The sequence below is a fragment of the Chionomys nivalis genome, chromosome 11 (assembly GCF_950005125.1).
Source record: "Chionomys nivalis chromosome 11, mChiNiv1.1, whole genome shotgun sequence".
Lineage (NCBI taxonomy): Eukaryota > Metazoa > Chordata > Mammalia > Rodentia > Cricetidae > Chionomys > Chionomys nivalis.
Genome location: NC_080096.1, coordinates 80,035,591 through 80,059,384, shown reverse-complemented (window position 1 = coordinate 80,059,384; position 23,794 = coordinate 80,035,591).

Here is a 23,794-nt window from a genome sequence, read left to right as displayed (position 1 = left end):
GTACTCCAGGTGGGTAGAAAGATAGGGAAGATCTGTGAGGAGTTGTGGGAGAGGAAATAATATAAGCAAAATACATTGTTTGAAAAACATTACACTAAAAAGGAAAGAGTAGACAGAAACCTAACAGAGAAATAAGAGAATTAATGGAGGTAATGAATCAAATGGACTTAACAGACATCTATAGAATATTCCACCCAAATAGGAAAGAATATACCTTCTTCTCTGCAGCTCATGGAACCTTCTCAAAAATCGACCACATACTCGGTAACAAAGCAAACATCCACAGTTACAAAAAAATATTAATAACCACCTGTATCTTATCAGATCACCATGGATTAAAGCTAGAATTCAGCAACAATGCTACCCCCAGAAAGCCTACAAACTCATGGAAACTGAATAGTCAACTACTGAACCATACCTGGATTAAGGAAGAAATAAAGAAAGAAATTAAACTCTTCCTTGAAGACAATGAAAATAAAGAAACAACATACTCAAACCTATGGGACACTATGAAAGCAGTTCTGAGAGGAAAGTTCATAGCACTAACTGCCCACTTAAAGAAAACAGAGAAAGCACACATTGGAGACTTAACAGCCCACCTGAAAGCTCTAGAAAAAAAAGAAGCAGACTCACCTAGAAGGGGTAGAAGACTGGAAATAATCAAACTGAGGGCTGAAATCAACAAAATAGAAACACAGAAAACAATTGAAAGAATCAATGAATCAAAAAGCTTGTTCCTGGAGAAAATCAACAAGATTGATAAACCCCTATCCAAACTAATCAAACGGCAGAGAGAGAATTTGCAAATTAATAAGATCAGAAATGAAAAGGGAGACATAACCACAGACACAGAGGAAATTCAGAGAATCATTAGATCTTACTACAAAAGCCTGTATGCCACAAAACTGGAAAATGTAAAAGAAATGGACGCCTTTTTAGATAAATACCATTTACCAAAGTTAAACCAGGACCAGGTGAACAACCTAAATAGACCTGTTAGTCGTGAAGAATTAGAAGCTGTTATCAAAAACCTCCCTTCCAAAAAAAGTCCAGGACCAGATGGTTTCAATGCGGAATTCTACCAGAACTTCCAAGAAGACCTAATACCTATTCTCCTTAATGTATTTCACAATATAGAAACAGAAGAGTCATTGCCAAATTCCTTTTATGAAGCTACAGTAACTCTGATACAAAAACCACACAAAGACCCAACCAAGAAAGAGAATTACAGGCCAATCTCACTCATGAACATCAATGCAAAAATCCTCAACAAAATTCTGGCAAACCGAATCCAAGAACACATTAGAAAAATTATCCATTATGATCAAGTAGGCTTCATACCAGAGATGCAGGGCTGGTTTAACATACGCAAATCTATCAATGTAATCCATCATATAAATAAACTGAAAGAAAAAAACCATATGATCGTTTCATTAGATGCTGAAAAAGCATTTGACAAAATTCAACATCCCTTTATGATAAAAGTCTTGGAGAGATTAGGGAAACAAGGGTCATACCTAAATATAATTAAAGCTATATACAGCAAGCCGACAGCTAATATCAAATTAAATGGAGAGAAACTTAAAGCCATCCCACTAAAATCAGGAACACGCCAAGGCTGTCCACTCTCTCCATACCTCTTCAATATAGTTCTCGAAGTTTTAGCAATAGCAATAAGACAACATAAGGGGATAAAGGGGATTCAAATTGGAAAGGAAGAAGTTAAACTTGCATTATTTGCAGATGATATGATAGTGTACATGAGCGACCCCAAAAGCAAACAAAATTGGAAGAGGCAGACCTGCCCCGCACAGCCTCACTGTCTATGTTCAGGTTTAAACAAGGATATTATTTTTAAATAATTTTGGTAGGTAAACAATATTTTAAAGCTGCACACATTAAAACCACAATGGATGTATAATATCACCACTATAATAAAACACTTAATTTGTTTATCACTTTGAAGAATATTCTTGAGATCCTGTGTGTGTATGCAAGTGTAAAGAACTTGCAACATAAAACGTATCCTCTTAGTATATATTAATGCACAATATTATATTACTAACTGCAGTTTCCATATTATATATGTCTCTAGGATTTATTAGGTTTTCATATTTTATTTATAACCATTGAATATATTCCCCCAGTTTCTTCTTTTTCTATTGCCAAGAAATCATTAGTTTATTCTCTATTTTAAGTAAGTAAAAAAGATAAGATTCATGTAAAATTTATTCCATAACTGGTCAATTCCATGTAACAGTCATACTACTGCAAATAGTAAGATCTTTTTAAGATCAACTAATTCTTATAAATTTATATATTAACATAACTACATACATATATATGACACATTGTCTTTATCATGTATGGGTTTTACTCTTCTCTCCAATAACCAGAAAATGTTTTTTTCAAAGATTTTAACTGCACATACATTTGGGAATCACTCTCATATTACTTGCAATGTTTTTTGTTTTTAAGTTTTTAGGGTATTTAAAGGCATGGATCTAATACTTGATAGAGAGTGAACAAGAGAAGTAGTGTTGTATTATATTTTCCATACCTTTTATATATCAGAATTATTTGATCAGAACCATATATTCTGAGATATTTTACGCCCTGTGGAATGAATAGGGGTGAATGCAAAGTTTCAAGTCATATCATATAGGGAAAAGTGAAAATGTTATGCTCTTTATGACAAACATGGTATCCACTGTTGTAAAATACTATCTGCAGAACAAAACATTCACCATATTCAATAGACCAGATATGCCTGGTTTTAAAACATCATCACACTCAATCTTATTGACAATTGACATTCTTCATTGTAAGAGAGTGTGAGACGTGTCCTTGAACTCTCACCTCAGGTTACATCCTCTCCTTCCAACTATGTGTAGGCAGTTCTTCCCTGCTTTCATGTGTTCTCAAGGTACCAGTGTGTGTGTGTGCATATATATAGAAAGATTAGCTGAAGAGAAGCCATTTATGAAGCTAAGGCAACATCGTCATCCATTTTTGTTTAAGATTTTCCAATGCAGTTGCTTTGGGGTCACCCACCCTGCTGTAAGCAACTCCTCACCTATGTTCTAGAAGCAAACAAAACAGTTAATTGGTTTTCTGAGTTTGGTGGAATCATACTTTTGTTTGTCCTTGGGACCATGTATGGTTAGGGAAGATGTTCTGTGCACCTCTAAAGAAAAGATTTTTCAGAACAACCCCTCCTCTAGGTCAATAACCCAACACTACTATGGAAAGCCATCTCCTTCTTTACTTCTCACACCTGGAGTAGCCTCATATTCTTTAGAAAGGAGAATGTGAATGAGAAAATGCATTATCGTTTTGTTACCTCTAGCTAGATTATGATTTTTCATTAATTGAAATACAGAGTAAATGATTTGTTTGTTGAAAATCACTATTGTACAAAAGTACTTGGGGAGGCACCTGTCAGATGAACAAAGGAATATGTGTTTTAAAAGCTGCATGTATGTGCCTAGAAAATATTCCCATAACTGTGCTTGTTAAAATTACTGAGAGGCTCTATTTGAATTGAAGCAAATGGTAATTACTTGCTCTCACACACACATATATATATGCGTGTGTGTGTATACATCAATATAAACTTATACAAATATCTATTATAGACAAATATATGCCTATATGTGCATATACATATGTATATTCATGCATACATACATAAGTATATACTATTTGGATGAAAACTCACTCTGAGGAACTATACTAAAATTAGATGAGCTATTCTGATACTGTTACATATTCTTCAATTTTTTTAAGAAAGAAAATTGGTACCTATTAAGTGATTTAAAATTGTCTTGACCTTTATGAAAAATGTCAGACAACACACACTGGCATGATTTTAGCAGAAAATGAACTCATTTGTAAAACACCATTGACATTCAAGGTTATGTCACAGATGGGTGATTGGTTTATCATTCTACATCAGTTCACATTTTAGGGAAAACAATACTGGCAGTTAAAAAACCTTCTCAAGAAATTCAAGACAAAACATGTTGGCATTTGTTTGACCTTATCAAAATTATTTCCTTAATAGCTTTATTTGGGAGCTGGGTTATTTAGATACGATCTTTCCCACTTGAAAATTGCATAGAGGGTAACTAGTGGATACAAAATTGTTCCAGTAGGTTCGCTATATGATCATGATTCTTGATTCTGTTGCATAAACTTAGGTAAGAAACAGAGTTTCCACCTAGAACATATACTGGTAGATCCCATTATCTATGTAATCTACTCATGATGCTGTTCTGACTGCTTAAAAGATAAACTCACTCAATAGCCTAATCATTCATGGTTTAAATTCTGTGTCAAATTGATTTATGAAGTAGATAAAAAATAGAAAAGTCACAGCATTTTCCCAGGAGACAGAACAAACAGGTGACAGATGGAAAATAAGAGCTGTAAGATATTGGGACTCCAGAGTCACTTCTAAAATAAAACAGCCACTGCCCTTCCACAGTGAGCCCTCAATGAGACCCAAAGAGAGTAGTCATGGTACATTACTTTTATGTTACTCATTCCTTTGGCAATGCAGTCTGATAGTCTTTCTGAGCACAAATATTTGAATTAAAGCATACTTCAAGTTCAGAATCAATCTAGGTCATTTAATGTTTTTGTTAACTGTGTATCACACCTTCTGATGAATGCCAAAATCCAGTATGACCTCCACCAAGAAGGGCAGTCTCTGTATGCATCTTCCTTAAGAGAGCTTCTGTTTCCTTCATATTTCCAGAAAGATCCCACACATTCTCTAGATTTTCTCATAGCTAATACTGGTGTAGGAGGTCCTTCTGAATTTGTGTTGCTTTCATTGGTTAATAAAGAAACTGCTTTGGGCCTGGTGATTGGGCAGAACTTAAGTAGGTGGGGAGACAGAACTGAATTCTGGGAGGAAGAAAGCAGAGTCAGAGAGCCGCCATGGATACACCAAGTCAGACATACTAAATCTTTCCCGGTAAGCCACGACCTCATGGTGAACACAGATTAATAGAAATGGGCTAAATCAAGATTCGAGAGTTATCCAATAGGAGGCTAGAGCTAATGGCCAAGCAGTGTTTAATTAATACAGTTTCTGTGTGATTATTTTGGTAAGGCAGCTGGGTGGCCAGCATGGAACAAAGGGCCACCCTCCCGGTGCAATATAATACTGATCCCCCGTGATCACCAGTCATTTTTGCAACTGGTCCTTTCTGAATGAAGAACTTGAAACATGCTTACTCTGTAAGCAGGATTTGATGAAATATTCTATTTGGGATTTTTTTTTCAGACTACTTTAGCAGAATTGGTTGTGGCTTAGAATCTACAAGACACTTTGTTTGTTCTGTTTTTACATACCAATCAAAATTGTTCCACCTTCTGTCTTCCCAGAACCCCTATCCACTGCTACTCCACTATTTTTCTCATAAAAGGTCAGGTTTCCATGGTTATCAGCCTGTCATACTTTATCAAGTTGCAGTGACACTAGGCACATCCTCTCCAATTAAGTTTGGATGAGGTCATCTGGTAGAAGGAAAAGGTCCCCAAAGCAGATAACTCAGAAATAGTCACTGCTCCCACTGTTAGAAGCCCTACAAGAAGACCAAGGTACACAACTGCAACACATGTGCAGAGGACCTAGGTCAGTCCCATGCAGAATTCCTAGCTTCAATTCAGTTTCTGTGGGCCACCATTAACTCAAATTAATTGGTTCTGTGGTTTTCTTATGGTGCCCTTGACACCATCAGGTTTTACATTCCTTCTTCCCCCTCTTCCACAGGATTCCCTGATCCCTCTAATATTTGGGCCTGGGCCTCTGAATCTGTTTCCATCATTTGCTGGGTGAGCCTCTTTGATGATAGTTTGGCTAGGCATCAATATAAGAGTATAACAGGATATCATTAGGAATCATTTCAGTCATTTTTCTCTATTTGTGCTTGTTTCTATCTTAGGTCTCTGGGAGTATTTTGCCTCTAGGTCCTGGCTCTCAGGGATGAGCTCCCTCTCAGGGTGTGGGTCTCCAGCTGTGGCAGTCATTAGTTGGTCACTCCCACAAATTCTGCACCATCTTTACCCCAACACATCTTGCAGGCAAGACAAATTGTAGGTTGAATGGTTTGTGGCTTGGTTGTTGTTCCCTGGAAGTCTTGCATTGTTACAGGAGATGGCTGGTTCAGGCTTCATATCCCCTATTGTTGGAAGTCTTAGCTAGAGTCACCCTCATAGACTCTTAGGAGTTTCCATAATGTCTAGGTTTCTAGCTCATCCCAGAAATGCCCCCTGATTTCATTTGTCTCTCCCAGTACTCTTTCCCTCTATCCTCCCACAACTTGGTCCCTCTTGTTCCCATCTCCATTCCCCATTTTGGGCCCCTCCCCTTCCACTCTCAAAGTCCATCTATTTCCCCTTCACAGTGAGATTCATGCATGCCTTGCTTGAACTTTCCTTGTTGCTTAGATTCTCTGGATCTGTAGGTTGTAACATGTTTGTTTCTCCTTTACTCTGTGACCAATATCCACTTATGAGTGAGTACATAACATGTTTGTCATTCTCGGTTTGATTTACCTCACCCAGGATGATTTTTCCTAGTTCCATCCATTTGCCAGAAAATTTTCTGGTGTCATTATTTTTAACAGCTGAGAAATACTCCATTGAGTAAATGTACAACATTTTCTTCATCTTGTCTTCAGTTGATGGACATCTAGGTTGTTTCCAGATTCTGGATATGATGAATGAAGCTTCCATGAACATGACTGTGCAAGTGTCCTTGTGGCATGGTGAAACATTCTTTGGGTATGTTCCTTGGTCTTGAAATAGATCTATTCTAATTTTCTGAGAAACCACAATGATGATTTCCAAAGTTTCTTTTTGGAAGTTTGCAGACCCACCAGCAGTGGAGTAGTTTTCCACTTGCTCCACATCCTCTCCAGTATAAATTGTCACCTGTGTTTTTATTATTTTTTTATTTTAGTTATTCTCAGAGGGGTAATATGGAATATCAGTGTCATTTGATTTGCATTTCCCTTATGCCTAAGCATTTCGAATATCTTTAAGTGATTCTTGACCATTTGATATTCATCTGTTGAGCATTCTCTATACTCCATTTTAATTGGCTTATTTGTTTTTTTGATGTCCAGTTTCTTGACGTCTTTATATATTTTGGATATTAGCCCTCATTCAGATGTGGGTTTGGTGAAGATCTTTTCCCATCCTGTGAGCTATCTTTTTTTTAATTAATTAATTTATTTATTAAAGATTTCTGCCTCTTCCCCGCCACCACCTCCCATTCCCCCCCTCCCCCAATCAAGTCTTCCTCCATCCTCAGTCCAAAGAGCAATCAGGTTTCCCCGCCCTGTGGGAGGTCCAAGGACCACCCACCTCCATCCAGGTCTATTAAGGTGAGCATCCAAACTACCTAGGCTCCCACAAAGCCATTACGTGCAATAGGATCAAAAACCCATTGCCATTGTTCTTCAGTTCTCAGTAGTCCTCATTGTCCAGCGATACTGGTTTTGTCCCATGCTTTTTCAGACCCCGGGCAGCTGGCCTTGGTGAGTTCCCGATAGAACATCCCCATTGCCTCAGTGTGTGGGTGCACCCCTCGCCGTCCTGAGTTCCTTGCTCCTGCTCACTCTCCTTCTGCTCCTCCTTTGGATCATGAGACTTCATTCCAGTGCTCCAATGTTGGTCTCTGTCTCTGTCTTCTTTCATCGCCTGATGAAGGTTAATATTCAGGAGGATGACTCTATGTTTTTCTTTGGGTTCACCTTCTTATTTAGCTTCTCTAGAATCACCCTAACACAGGAGAAGAGGAAAAAACTGACTTTTTGAAAGCAATAGAGTCCCTTAAACAACATGTAAAAAATGCCCTCATAGAAATGGATGAGAAGTATAACAAAAAGTTTGAAGAAATGAGTAAATATGTAAATGATACCCTGGGAAGCCAAGACAAAACGTTCAAACAGGTAATGGAAACAGTCCAAGAATTGAAAACTGAAATGGAAGCAAGGAAGAAAACACAAACTGAGGACCAGTTGGATATGGCAAATATAGGTCAACGAGCAGAGACTACAGAAACAAGCATAATCAATAGAATACAAGAGATAGAAGAAAGAATCTCAGATTCTGAAGACACCATAGAGAAAATAAACGGACTGATCAAAGAAAACACCAAAACCAACAAATTCTCATCTTTTTGTTTTTTGATGTGACTCCTAATACATAAAATTAGAGGCTACTATCTGAGTATGCATTTAGTCATGTCTACTTTTCCTATCTCCCTAATATACTGACTGACAAAATTCTCCATTACAAACATTGGCTTTCATCTTTGTAGGCTTCTGATCTTTTTTCTATCATTGAAACAGTACAGTCAATATCTCATTCCTGTTTACTGTTTTCTGACATATTTACTGTTCATCAATGGATCTTCCCTCTGGCAGTTATTGCTCTGGTCTTCCTAATGGAGTTATCCTGTATATATTCTTTTTACTGTATTTTTAATTGGAATAACTTATTCTCTTAAGGAATTACACATTTTTATTGTCTAAAGTCTGAGAAAGCAATGCATTTTATTACTTCAGTGGAATTTCAAAACAGAAAAAAAAATGACACTAAAAAGTTTAAAATCTACTATTGGGTAATAAAAATTAATTCCAAAGAAATACTTCATTTATTCTAGGAAATAGGAAGGGAAACGAACATAATATTTTTTTTAATAATCTTTCCAAGTCTTAAGGAAACTTAGCTCTGATCTTGTGGGAAGACAAGGAAATACTCCCTCTTGTGTCTTCCCTTGGACACATTTTGCACAGTTTTGAGCAAAAGTCACACTACTGGGGTCATCATAAGGCTGTCTCTTCTTAGTCACCTACTGCTGATGGATTACCAAGTTTTCCTCATTTCACCAATGCTTCACAATCATTATCTAAAATGGAGGCATTTTGTTTAGGTTTCTCTTAGGCTTTTGAACATTTTTCCCCAAGCTACCTTAATGAGAAAAGATAATCTTCAAATTTTAAGAAAAGTATAATAAAAACAAATAAAGATAAGTTATATTACTTTTAAAAAGCAAAAAAAAAATTCAAAAAGAAAATTATAAAAGCCACTCTATAATGATGCATGAAAAAAACCAAAATATTTGAGGACAATGTAAGGAATTAAAAGACATTTTGAAAACAAACAAAATTTACTGAAAGAGAAAGTTTTTATAAGACCTATACAAGATCTAGCAAAGATGGGCAAGATGATTTCCCACACCATACTGAGGAAATATTGGCAGTAGATAGCTGCTGAGTGGGAGTCATTACCGTCAAAAATCTGGTCACATAGAATTACCATGATTCACTGGGTGACCCTACCGTGCATCTACATTTGGGCAGCACTAGCTGGACTTAGTTGTATAAAAGTGAAGAAGACATGAATTTGGGAAGGGAGTCATGTTGGAGAGAAAGAAAAAGAACCTAATCTGATCATATTTCATTATTTCTCAGAAATAAAAAGTCAAAAATTTAAAAATAAATTGATAAAAAGGCATCTCTGTGTATTAGAAGACAATATTAATTAAGATGCACATACTTTACAATCTACCTATCCAATAAAATGTATATTAAAATTATCAATATTTCTTGAGGAAATGGGAAAGCTGTTCCTCAGACTCATGAATTACAAATGGCCCATCATAACCAAAATCATGTCATAAAAGGATATAAAAGGGAGAGACCTCTGTGGGACTAGACCCAAGCCAAGGAGATATGCGGGAACAGTCCTGAGCCAATGACCTCCACCAGAGCAGGCCTAAAGCAGCAACCTCCACAGGAACAGGTACAAGGGAGCACCACCAAGGGAGGAGGCCTGAACCAGAGTCCTCTGGGAACAGGCCCACACCATGAACACCTGTGGGAATAGGCCTCAGCCAGCAACCTATGCTGGAGCAGGCCTGAGGCAGTGACCTCCACAGGAGCAAGCCTGAGCTAGTGACCTCTCCCAGACCAGGCCCAAGGCAGCAACCTCCACAGGAGCAGGCCTGAGCCAGCGACATCTCCTGAGGCAGTGACCTCCACAGGAACAGGCCTGAGCCAGCAACCTCTACCAGAGCAAGCCCAATGCAGTGAACCTGCACAGGAACAGGTACAAGGGAGCAACCGCTGAGCCAGCAGGCCCAAATCAGAGACTTCTGTGGGATCAGGCCCAAGCCAGGTACATCCGTGGGAACAGGCCTGATCCAGGGACTTTCATTGGAGCAGACCTGAGCCAGTCACCTCAGCAGAGCAGGCCCAAAGAAGCAACCTCCACAGAAGCAGATACAAGGGAGTCACTGCTGAGGCAACAGGCCCAAGCCAGAGATCTGCAGGACTGGACTCTAATCAGTGACCTCTTAGGGAGCAGGTCCAAGCCAGGGATGTCCACCAAAGCAGTCTCAAGCCAACGACTTCCACCAGAGCAAGCCTGAACCAATGACCTCTCCTGGAGCAGACCCAAGGCAGCAACCTCAGCAGGAGCAGCCCAAGCAAACAACCCCATGGGAGCAGGCCCCAGTGACACCTGGGATTGCACAGCAATCTCTGGGAGTGCTGTTGGGTGGCTCACAGCTGCTAGAAGTCTACCTCCAGGGGATCTGAGGGCCTCTATGCTCTACTCCAATACACATGTGCATACACACATGCATACACACGTGCGCGCGCGCACACACACACACACGCAGTAAGATAAAATAATTATCTAAAAAGATAAACAAATAAGATATTATTGTTTGTGGACTCTCTTCCTCACTATTATCTATTTCTCTGTTTTTTTCTTTTATCTGCGACAGTATCTGATTATGTTTAATGATGTAAGTCATACTACATTATACTAAAATATGACCTGGATGGAAATGGTGGTAACAGTCATCCTTCTTACCTCCATTATCAATAAAATTTATCTGTAAAGTTTAAGTATTGATATAATACGTGCTATAGATTTTTGGTTGATATTTTTTGCCAGACTAAAGAAAACGTCTATAGTCCTTTTTAGTTAAGTGCTTAGCATGAGCTAGTTCTCCATTTTATCAAACTTATTTCTGCACTATCATCATTCTTTGTGTTCTCTTTTCCTGTCAGTGTTATGAATTAATTACACAAACTCATTTAAAATAATAAGTTTATTTTTAAATTTATAGAAATATTACATGTGATCATACATAGTACATTAGTGAAATACTTCTTTAAATACTTTAACTTTCCAGTTTTTTGAACAATGAGTTTATGATTACTAGAAATACTTATTTGTAAGTTTATTTTTATGAAATATTAGTGTTTAACTTGAATTTATCTTTCCACTTTAAAATACTGTATTATAATATCCACTTACTTTAATATAAAATTTAATTTAAGGCCTTACAAGATGAATCAGAAGTTTAGAACACTGGCTTCTCTTCCAGAGTAACTGGGTTCAATTCCCAGAACCTACATAATAGCTCACTATCATCTGTAACTCCAGTTCCTGGGTATGTGGTGCCATCTTCTTGCCTCCATGGGCAACAGGCACACACACACACACACACACACACACACAGTATACAGGCTTATGGCAGGAAGAAAATATACACCGGTCAGAATGGCTAAAATCAAAAACACCAATGATAGCCTCTGCTGGAGAGGTTGTGGAGAAAGGGGCACTCTCATCCATTGCTGGTGGGACTGCAAACTTGTGCAACCACTTTGGAAAGCAGTGTGGCGGTTTCTCAGGAAAGTCGGGTTCAACCTACCTCTTGACCCAGCAATACCACTATTGGGAATATACCCAAGAGATGCCCAAACATACAACAAAAGTATATGCTCAACTATGTTCATAGCAGCATTGTTTGTAATTGCCAGAACCTGGAAACAACCTAGATGTCCTTCAGTGGAAGAATGGATGAAGAAAGTATGGAATATATACATATTAGAGTACTACTCAGCAGTAAAAAACAATGACTTCTTGAATTTTGCATACAAATGGACGGAAATAGAAAACACTATCCTGAGTGAGGTATCCCAGACCCAAAAAGAGGAACATGGGATGTACTCACTCATAATCGGTTTCTAGCCATAAGTAAAAGACATTAAGCATATAATGTGCGATCCTATAGAAGTTAAATAAGAAAGTGAACCCAAAGAAAATCATATAGTCATCCGCATGGAGAGGGGGAAGTAGACAAGATTGCAGGGCAAAAAATGGGAACTTGCGGGTGAGGTGGCATGGGGCAAAGGGGAAATGGGATGAGAAATATGAGAAGGGGAGGATGGGAGGAGCTCGGGGGATTGGGATGGTTGGGATATAGGAAGGATGGATACGGGAGCAGCGAAGTATATATCCTATCTAAGGGAGCCATCTTAGGGTTGGCAAGAGACTTGACTCTAGAGGGGTTCGCAGGTGTCCAGGAATATGTCCCCAGCTGGTACCTTGGGCAACTAAGGAGAGGGAACCTAAAATGACCCTATCCTATACTGATGAATATCTTGCATATCACCTTAGAACCTTCATCTGGCGATGGATCAAGGTAGAGACAGAGTCTCAATTTGGAGCAACGGTCTGAGCTCTTAAGGTCCAAATGAGGAGCAGAAGGAGGGAGAACAAGAGCAAAAAATCAGGACCACGAGGGATGCACCCACCCACTGTGACAGTGGAACTGATTTATTAGGAGCCCACCAAGGCCAGCTGGTCTGGGACTGAATAAGCATGGGTTGATTCCGGACTCTCTGAGCATGGCGGTCAACGAAGACTGATGAGAAGCCAAGGACAATGGCACTAGGTTTCAATCCTAATACATGAACTGGCTTTGTGGGAGCTTAGCCTGTTTAGAAGCTCACCTTCCTGGACGTAGATAGAAGACCTTCGTCTTCCCGCAGGGCAGAGAATTTGGACTGCTCTTCAGTATCGAGAGGGAGGGGGAATGGTGTGGGGGGAGGAGAAGAGGAGTGGGGATAGGGGGAGGGGAGTGGGGGGAGGGGGCAATATTTGGGAGGAGGGGAGGGAAATGGGAAACGGGGAGCAGGTGGAAATTTTAATTAAAAAAGAATAAAAAATAAAAAAAAAAAAAAAAAAAAAAAAAAATAAAATACCAAGTACTATAAGATTTTCTGAAGTAAAATCTCATTTTAAGCAGTCAATAGCACACAGATACTAGAGTTTACATATTCGTAAATATTTTACCTGACTTGAAACAAACCTTATTTCAAAGTTCAGTTAAAAAGCCAGAAGGTCCTGGATAGATGTACTGCAGAAACTAAGAGACCATGGATGCAAGCCCAGACTACTATACCCAGCCAAGCTTTCGTTCACTATAAATGGAGAAAACAAAATTTTCCAGGATAAAAACAAATTTAAACAATACGTAGCCACAAATCCAGCCTTACAGAAAGTAATAGAAGGAAAATCACAAACCAAGGAGTCCAACAATGCCCACAATAACTCAGATATCTAATGACCCTTCACCAGCACAACTTGAAGAAGGGAAACACACAAACTCTACTACCAAAAGAAAGAAAGAAAGAAAGAAAGAAAGGAAAAATTACCGGAGTTAACAACCACTGGTCATTAATATCACTTAATATCAATGGACTCAACTCACCTATAAAGAGGCACAGGCTAAGAGATTGGATACGAAAACAGGATCCAACATTCTGCTGCTTACAAGAAACACACCTCAACCACAAAGACAGACATCTACTCAGAGTAAAGGGCTGGGAAAAGGTTTATCAAGCAAACGGACCTAAGAAACAAGCAGGTGTGGCCATACTAATTTCTAAGAAAGTTGACTTCAAACTAAAATCAATCAAAAGAGATGGAGATGGACATTTTTAACTCATAACAGGAACAATTCACCAGGATGAAATCTCAATCCTGAATATATATGCCCCTAATATAAAAGCACCCACTTATGTAAAAGAAACGTTACTAAAACTCAAGGCAGTCATCAAACCACACACACTAATAGTAGGAGATTTCAACACTCCTCTCTCACCAATGGACAGGTCAATCAGACAGAAACCTAACAGAGAAATAAAAGGATTAAGGGAGGTAATGAATCAAATGGACTTAACAGACATCTATAGAACATTCCACTCAAGTAGGAAAGACTATACCTTCTTCTCTGCAGCTCATGGAACCTTCTCGAAAATAGACCACATACTCGGTAACAAAGCAAACTTACACAGTTACAAAAAAATATCTGAAACCACCTGTGTCTTATCAGATCACCATGGATTAAAGTTAGAATTCACCAAAAATGCTATCCCCAGAAAGCCTACGAATTCATGGAAACTGGACAGTCAACTACTGAACCACACCTGGATCAAGGAAGAAATAAAGAAAAAAATTAAAGTCTTTCTTGAATTCAATGAAAACGAAGACACAACATACTCAAACCTATGGGACACTATGAAAGCAGTACTAAGAGGAAAGTTCATAGCATTAAGTGCCCACTTAAAGAAAATGGAGAAAGCACACATTGGAGACTTAATAGCCCACCTGAAAGCTTTAGAAAAAAAGAAGCAGACTCACCTAGGAGAAGTAGAAGACTGGAAATAATCAAATTGCGGGCTGAAATCAACAAAATAGAAACACAGAAAACAATCCAAAGAATCAATGAAACAAAAAGCTGGTTCTTGGAGAAAATCAATAAGATTGATAAACCCCTATCCAAACTAATCAAACGGCTGAGAGAGAATATGCAAATTAACAAAATCAGAAACGAAAAGGGAGACATAACCACAGACACAGAGGAAATTCAGAGAATCATTAGATCGTACTATAAAAACCCGTATGCCACAAAATTGGAAAATGTAAAAGAAATGGACACTTTTTTAGATAAGTACCATATACCAAAGTTAAACCAGGACCAGGTGAACAACCTAAATAGACCTGTTAGTCGTGAAGAATTAGAAGTTGTTATAAAAAACCTCCCCACCAAAAAAAGCCCAGGTCCAGACGGCTTCAATGCAGAATTCTACCAGAACTTCCAAGAAGACCTAATACCTATACTCATTAATGTATTTCACAATATAGAAACAGAGAAGTCATTGCCAAATTCCTTTTATGAAGCTGCAGTTACTCTGATACCAAAACCACACAAAGACACAACCAAGAAAGAGAACTACAGGCCAATCTTACTCATGAACATGGACGCAAAGATACTCAATAAAATACTGGCAAACCGAATCCAAGAACACATTAGAAAAATTATCCATTATGGTCAAGTGGGCTTCATCCCAGAGATGCAGGGCTGGTTCAACATATGAAAATCTATCAATGTAATGCATCATATAAATAAACTGAAAGAAACAAACCATATGATCATTTCATTAGATGCTGTAAAAGCATTTGACAAAATTCAACATCCCTTTATGATAAAGGTCTTAGAGAGATTAGGGATACAAGGGTCGTACCTAAGTATAATAAAAGCTATTTATAGCAAGCCGTCAGCTAACATCAAATTAAATGGAGAGAAACTCAAAGCTATTCCACTAAAATCAGGAACATGACAAGGTTGTCCACTCTCTCCATACCTCTTTAAGATAGTGCTTGAAATTCTAGCAATAACAATAAGACAACATAAAGGGATCAAAGGGATTCAAATTGGAAAGGAAGAAGTTAAACTTTCATTATTTGCAGACGATATGATAGTGTACATAAGCGACCCCAAAAACTCCAGCAAAGAACTCCTTCAGCTGATAAACACCTTTAAAAGCATTGCAGGATACAAGATCAATTCCAAAATATCAGGTGCCCTCCTATATACAAAGGATAAGGAAGCAGAGAAGCATCACCGTTCATGATAGCCACAAATAGCATAAAATATCTTGGGGTAACTCTAACCAAGGAAGTGAAAATTCTATTTAACAAGAACTTTAAGTCTTTGAAGAAAGAAATTGAAGAGGATACCAGAAAATGGAAGGATCTCCCTTGCTCTTGGAAGCCACAAATAACATAAAATATCTTGGGGTAACTCTAACCAAGGAAGTGAAGGATCTATTTGACAAGAACTTTAAGTCTATGATGAAAGAAATTGAGGAGGATACCAAAAAATGGATGAATCTCCCTTGCTCTTGGATTGGGAGGATCAACATAGTAAAAATGGCAATTCTACCAAGGGCAATTTATAGATTCAATGCAATCCCCATTAAAATCCCATCAAAATTCTTCACAGATTTTGAGAGGACAATAATCAACTTTATATGGAGAAACAAAAACCCAGGATAGCCAAAACAATCTTATATAATAAAGGATCATCTGGAGGCATTACCATCCCTGACTTCAAAATCTATTACAGAGCTACAGTATTGAAAACAGGCCGGGGACTGAAAAAGCATGGGACAAAACCGGTCTCGCTGAACATAATGGACAATGAGGACTACTGAGAACTGAAGAACAATGGCAATGGGTTCTTGATCCTATTGCATGTAATGGCTTTGTGGGAGCCCAGGTAGTTTGGATGCTCACCTTAATAGACCTGGATGGAGGTGGGTGGTCCTTGGACCTCCCACAGGGCAGAGAAACCTGCTTGCTCTTTGGGCTGAGGAGGAAGGAAGACTTGATTGGGGGAGGGGGAGGAAACGGGAGGTGGTGGCGGGGAAGAGGCAGAAATCTTTAATAATTAAATTAATTAATTAATAAAAAAATCAGCAAGGAAAAAAAAACAAAAAAAAATATAAAAATAAATAAATAAAAAAAAAGAAAACAGCTTGGTATTGGCATAAAAACAGAGAAGTCAATCAATGGAACCGAGTAGAAGACCCTGATTTTAACCCACAAACATATGAACACCTAATTTTTGATAAAGGAGCTAAAAGTATTCAATGGAAAAAAGAGAGCATCTTCCACAAATGGTGCTGGCAGAACTGGTTGGCAACCTGTAGAAGAATGAAAATAGATCCATATCCATTGCCATGCACAAAACTCTAGTCCAAATGGATTAAAGACCTCAATATTAGTCTGAACGCACTGAACCTGAAAGAAGAGAAAGTGGGAAGTACTCTACAACATATGGGTACAGGAGGTCTCTTCCTACGTTTATTCCCAGCAGCACAGACATTAAGGACAACATTGAATAAATGGGACCTCCTGAAACTGAGTAGCTTCTGTAAAGCAAAGGACACTGTCACTAAGACAAAAAGGCAACCCACTGACTGGGAGAAGATCTTCACCAACCCTGCAACAGACAAAGGTCTGATCTCCAAAATATATAAAGAACTCAAGAAACTAGACTTTAAAATGCTAATTAACCCAATAAAAAAATGGGGCACTGAACTGAACAGAGAATTCTCAACAGAAGAAATTCAAATGGCCAAAAGACACTTAAGGTCATGCTCAACCTCCTTAGCGATAAGGGAAATGCAAATCAAAACGACTTTGAGATATCACCTTACACCTGTCAGAATGGCTAAAATCAAAAACACCTTTGCTGGAGAGGTTGTGGAGAAAGGGGCACACTCATCCATTGCTGGTGGGAATGCAAACTTGTGCAACCACTTTGGAAATCGGTGTGGCGATTTCTCAGGAAATTTGGGATCAACCTACACCAAGATCCAGTAATACCACTCTTGGGAATATACCCAAGAGATGCCCTATCATATGACAAAAGTATCTGTTCAACTGTGTTCATAGCAGCATTGTTTGTAATAGCCAGAACCTGGAAACAACCTAGATGCCCCTCAATGGAGGAATGGATGAAGAAAGTGTGGAATATATACATATTAGAGTACTACTCAGCGGTAAAAAAACAATGACTTCTCGAATTTTGCGTGCAAATGGATGGAAATAGAAAACACTATCCTGAGTGAGGTATCCCAGACCCAAAAAGAGGAACATGGGATGTACTCACTCATAATCGGTTTCTAGCCATAAATAAAGGACATTGAGCATATAATTTGTGATCCTAGAGAAGCTAAATAAGAAAGTGAACCCAAAGAAAATCGTATAGTCATCCGCCTGGAGAGGGGAAGTAGACAAGATTGCAGGGCAAAAACTGGGAACTTGCGGGTGAGGTGGCATGGGGCAAAGGGGAAATGGGATGAAAAACGTGAGAAGGGGAGGACGGGAGAAGCTTGGGGGATTGGGATGGTTGAGATATAGGAAGGGTGGATACGGGAGCAGCGAAGTATATATCCTAACTAAGGGAGCCATCTTAGGGTTGGCAAGAGATTTGACTCTAGAGGGGTTCGCAGGTGTCCAGGGAGATGTCCCCAGCTGGTACCTTGGGCAACTGAGGAGAGGGAACCTGAAATGACCCTATCCTATACTGATGAATATCTTGCATATCACCTTAGAACCTTCATCTGGCGATGGATCAAGGTAGTGACAGAGACTCAATTTGGAGCAACGGTCTGAGCTCTTAAGGTCCAAATGAGGAGCAGAAGGAGGGAGAACATGAGCAAGGAAATCAGGACCACGAGGGATGCACCCACCCACTGTGACAGTGGAACTGATTTATTGGGAGCCCACCAAGGCCAGCTGGTCTGGGACTGAATAAGCATGGGTTGAAACTGGACTCTCTGAGCATGGCGGACAATGAAGGATGATGAGAAGCCAAGGACAATGGCACTAGGTTTTGATCCTAATACATGAACTGGCTTTGTGGGAGCTTAGCCTGTTTAGATGCTCACCTTCCTGGATGTAGATAGAAGACCTTCATCTTCCCGCAGGGCAAGGAATTTGTACTGCTCTTCAGTATCGAGAGGGAGGGGGAATGGTGTGGTGGGAGGAGAAGAGGAGTGGGGATAGGGGGAGGGGAGTGGGGGTGATGGAGGTGGTTTTTGTATTTTATCTGTTGCTTTTATTGGTTAACTAATAAAGAAAACTGCCTTAGCCCATTTGATAGGCCAAACCTTAGGTGGGTGGAGTAAACAGAAGAGAATGCTGGGAGAAAGAAGCTGAGTCAGGAGTCGCCATGATTCTCTCTCTCCAGACAGACGCAGGTTAAGATCTTTCCTGGTAAGCCAGCTCTTTCTAGATGAGCATAGATATATTTCAGTTACATAGGCATTCTTCATATCTTTCAAAGGCTACAGAATATGACATTTAAATGTTGTAATAACTTAGGACTGTTATAGTGAGATACGTCTGCTCCTGGCAGCACCAATCTACTTCAAGAAGAAGATGGGCATCAAAGAGGCTTCTTATGGAGTTGGTTAGCCATTTGGGCAAGAAACTACTCTTGCCTGGACTGATGCATAAACTGGACACAGAAAACCCACAGAGAGAGGACTGCTAAACTTGCCTAAAGGTGAGATGATCTTTCGGGGTTCCTGATTTATAAAAGAGTCTACGAGACATTCTACAAAACACAGCAGATAGTGACTGAACTGTCTTTGAAATTTCCTGCTTCATGGAAATGTCTGCTGAATACTATGGCCTGTAGGCTGAAGATGGATGCCCCAATGGTACAAAAGAACTTTGGGTGACTGTCAGACAGTGAGATGTCTCTGTCATTTCTAGAACTTTGGATTTCTTGTTTGCTTAGGTAATATTACATCCTTCTGGAGTCTTTGATGGAGTTAAAAAATGGTTAGTTATAGTTATAGTTTTCCTTAATTATGATAAAAGATAAAATAGATATAAATATTATAAATGTAATTCTTGCTTGATAACTATTTTGTTATATGTAATCTTACTATGTTAAAATGAAAGCCTTTCTTTTTTGTTTAAACAGAAAAAGGGGAAATGATGGAGGTGGTTCTTGTATTTTATCTGTTGCTTTCATTGGTTAACTAATAAAGAAAACTGCCTTAGCCCATTTGATAGGCCAAACCTTAGGTGGGTGGAGTAAACAGAAGAGAATGCTGGGAGAAAGAAGCTGAGTCAGGAGTCGCCATGATTCTCCCACTCCAGACAGACGCAGGTTAAGATCTTTCCTGGTAAGCCAGCTCGTGGTACTACACAGAATATTAGAAATGGGTTAAATCAATATGTAAAAGCTAGCTAATAAGAGGCTAAAACTAATGGGCCAAACAAGGTTCAAAAGAATACAGTTTCCATATAATTATTTCGGGACATAAACTAACCATGCGGGCGACCGGGTGCTAAAAACTTAGCCCACCGCTCTTAGTACAACATGGGGGGAGGGGGCAATATTTGGGAGGAGGGGAGGGAAATGGGAAACAGGGAGCAGGTGGAAATTTTAATTAAAAAAGAATAAAAATAAAAATTAAAAAAATAAAAAAAACAAAATTCAGTTAATTCAGTATGCCATTAATGTCTGATTTATTTGAACCTTTAGGAAAGTAAATAAGATTGTTCCTAACCTGTATACAATCATAATGGAAACCTTTGTATGTGCAATTGATCGTAATAAAAGTATGCTTTGCTATGATAAGGGAGGGTGTCTATGGAACTACAACTTGTAGTCTTGTAGGGTAGCTTGGTCACTTCCTGACAGATGCTTGGCCACTAGGTGGAACCAAGCACACAGTGTTGACAATTGTTCCTTTAAAAAGAAAAAAGTTTTTAATTTCCATTTGTTCTAAGACAGCAAACATGCAATGAGTGGACGCCATGTGACAACCCATTGTTAACAGAGTTAAGAAATGGCTGGATGCTGGAGAAATTAGACACATCTAGTGAAGACAATGTTGAAAGCTGAAAGGATGGTTTCTTTATCCATAGTATTTGGGATGCATATATAAAATTTCCTCATTTTAATAAAACAAGGGCTTCGATAAATGAAATAAACATTAAATTCTTGATGTAGATGGGGTGATGATGAAGGACAATTAAAAGAAATTCCACACTATCTCAGAATTGAGAAAAATAGACAGTTATTTATTTAGGGGTAGATTCACAAAAAGGAATCCTTTGCAAGAATGGAGAACAGAAACCAAATCCAGCAGCTGGAAAAGAGGCCAGATGCATGCTTTATATCAGCATAGATAGTATAAGAGGCCATGTCCCAGTGAGTGGGTAACCACTTGCTGTGATACTTCCTATAGCAAAAGCGTATCACCAAAATAAGAAAAACAAAGTAAGAGAAGAGACAGAAAAGAAAGAGTTAAATCATATTGAAAGAATTCAATAGTAACTTGTATAGAATACCAAATCAGAGTTTCTCTGGGAACAAATGTTCATGGCATCACTCATGTGTGGAGATGAATCCCTGAGTTCTGTGAGCAGGAGAGAAATTGCATGAAAGTTGCATACCATAGTTAGCACTGAAAATTAGAAAAGAGATGCAGACTTACTCTGTTGTATTAATTGCGTCGGGGCTGCGTCCCCGGCACCCGGCTGCCCGCATGGCTTATGCCCCAAAATAATTACACGGAAACTGTATTCTTTTAATCACTGCCTGGCCCATTAGTTCCAGCCTCTTATTGGCTAGCTCTTAATATTGATCTAACCCATTTCTAATATTCTGTGTAGCACCATGAGCTGGCTTACCAGGGCAGATCTTAACCTGCATCTGTCTGGAGTGGGAGAATCATGGCGACTCACTCGGCTTCTTTCTCCCAGCATTCTGTTCTGTTTACTCCACCCACCTAAGGGTTGGCCTATCAAATGGGCCTAGGCAGTTTCTTTATTAATTAACCAATGAAAGCAACAGATTAATACAAGACCCACATCCATCATTTCTCCTTTTTCTGTTTAAACAAAAAAGAAAGGCTTTCACTTTAACATAGTAAGATTACATATAGCAAAACAGTTATCAAGCAAGAATTCCAGTTACAATATTTATATCTATTTTATCTTTTATCATAACGAAGGAAAACTATAACTATAACTAACCATTCTTTAACTCCACCAAAGACTCCAGAAGGATATAATATTACCTAAGTAAACAAGAAATAAGAAACTTCAAACTCTAGAAATGACAGAGACATCTTGCTGCCTGGACAGTCACCCAAAGTTCTTTTGTACCGTTGGGGCATCCATCTTCGGCCTACAGGCCCATAGTATCCAGCAGACATTTTCATGAAGCAGGAAATTCCAAAGACAGTTCAGTCATTTTTTGCTGTGTCCTGCAGAATGTCTCGCAGACTCTTTCATGAGTCAGGAACCCCGAAAGACCATCTCACCTTTAGGCAAGTTCAGCAGTCCTTTTTCTGCGGGTTCTTTGTGTCCAGTTTATGCATCAGTCCAGACAAGAGCAGTTTCTTGCCCAAATGGCTATAAAACTCCATAAGGAGCCTCTTCGATGCCCATCTTCCTCTTGAAGTAGATTGGTGCTGCCAGGAGCAGACGTGTCTCATTGTCATGAAAAGCCCTAAGTTATTAAAACATTAAATGCCATATTCTACAGTCTTTGAAAGATATGAAGAATGCCTATCTAGCTGAAATATATCTATGCACATCTAGAAAATCTAACTAACATGACTAAAAACTTGACAATTATTGATGATTACCCATTAACAACCTATATATATATATTACATCTTTAAATGAACTATACAATCACCATACCTTAATCAAGATTAGAAATACATATACATATAACAAAATTGACCTTAAAATCCATACCAATGCAAATTATTCATATCTATATCATATCCCCCTTTAAATGTAAAAGAATATTTATAAATAATATTTGGGATTATGGGCGTAGTTTTTTCTCTCTAAACTGCTTCCTGCTGAATGGGGGCACTGTTAATTAGGTCTTTCATGGTATAACCTGTATGCCAGGTTCATCTCAGTCGGCAGTTGAGTAATTTTCTGAAGGTGTTCACAGCAACCTTTCAGGAGGGCGTGGTCTATCATACCATATTGGGATAGAAGAAATCCACAGGATCTCATCCTCTGTTAGACATGCCTTCTGTCTCTCAGTAGACACCACAGTGTATGTTCTTTGGAATAAAGCATCCCTAATATAGTTCTTTAGAATTCCTATTGATTATATTTAACACAATATGTGATAATAATTGAAATTGCTAAGCTCCTAGGGGTATCTGTATGATGGATCATCAACAGGAACAACAAGAAAATCAGTGTTTTATAATGATCAGAAATAGAATATAAAATGTGGCATGGATAAAAATAAAGGACGATCCTGAGGTTTTAAAAGTAACAACTATTCAAAAAGATCAGCTCCTCTACTTTCCATGAAGAAAATAACAAAGTACTTTTATTTATTTATTTATTTATTTTTAGCAAAACCACAAGTTACAGTTTTAAAGACAAAAATCATTAAAATTAAAATCTTAGAAGACAGAATAAAGAGCTGATTGAAGATAAGTACTTTGAGCCGGGTCTGCAAACACTACTGGGACACATCAGAAAGCAATGAGGAAGTTGGTAAGTATTCTGTCAGATAAAATCAATAGCACAACATCATAATTGGAGGACATCATTAAACAATGTGAAGAACATCTTAAAATCTGTTGTGGGAAAAAGTCACAGATACACAAAATAAGAGCAGAGGATCTCAGTCAGATGTCAAAGCAAGCCAAACCAAAGGACATTAATAAAGAATCTTAGTCAAGTGAGGGTTCTGTACATGAGAGAGTTAAAAATAAGCAATTGAATTATCAGTACCAGCAGGTGTCACTAGAGCAATGTCTGAAGAGTCACTCCAGGAAGGAAGAAGAGAATGGACTTTCACCAGAAGGCTGAGATACAAGAAAAAGGCATACATTATCTGTATAAAGTGGTGATTATAAAATCAATAACGTAACTCGAGTAAGCATAGGAAATGGTAAAAGATACATCAAAATAATCATAGGTTCTAGGATCAAGTGGCATTTTGGTTGTGATCCTAGTTCCTTAAATTCAGGATGTAGGCTGCATTCCTGATTGACTTTGCAGTTTGTTAAATAAGTATAGTTGTTTTTCCAGGTTATCTATA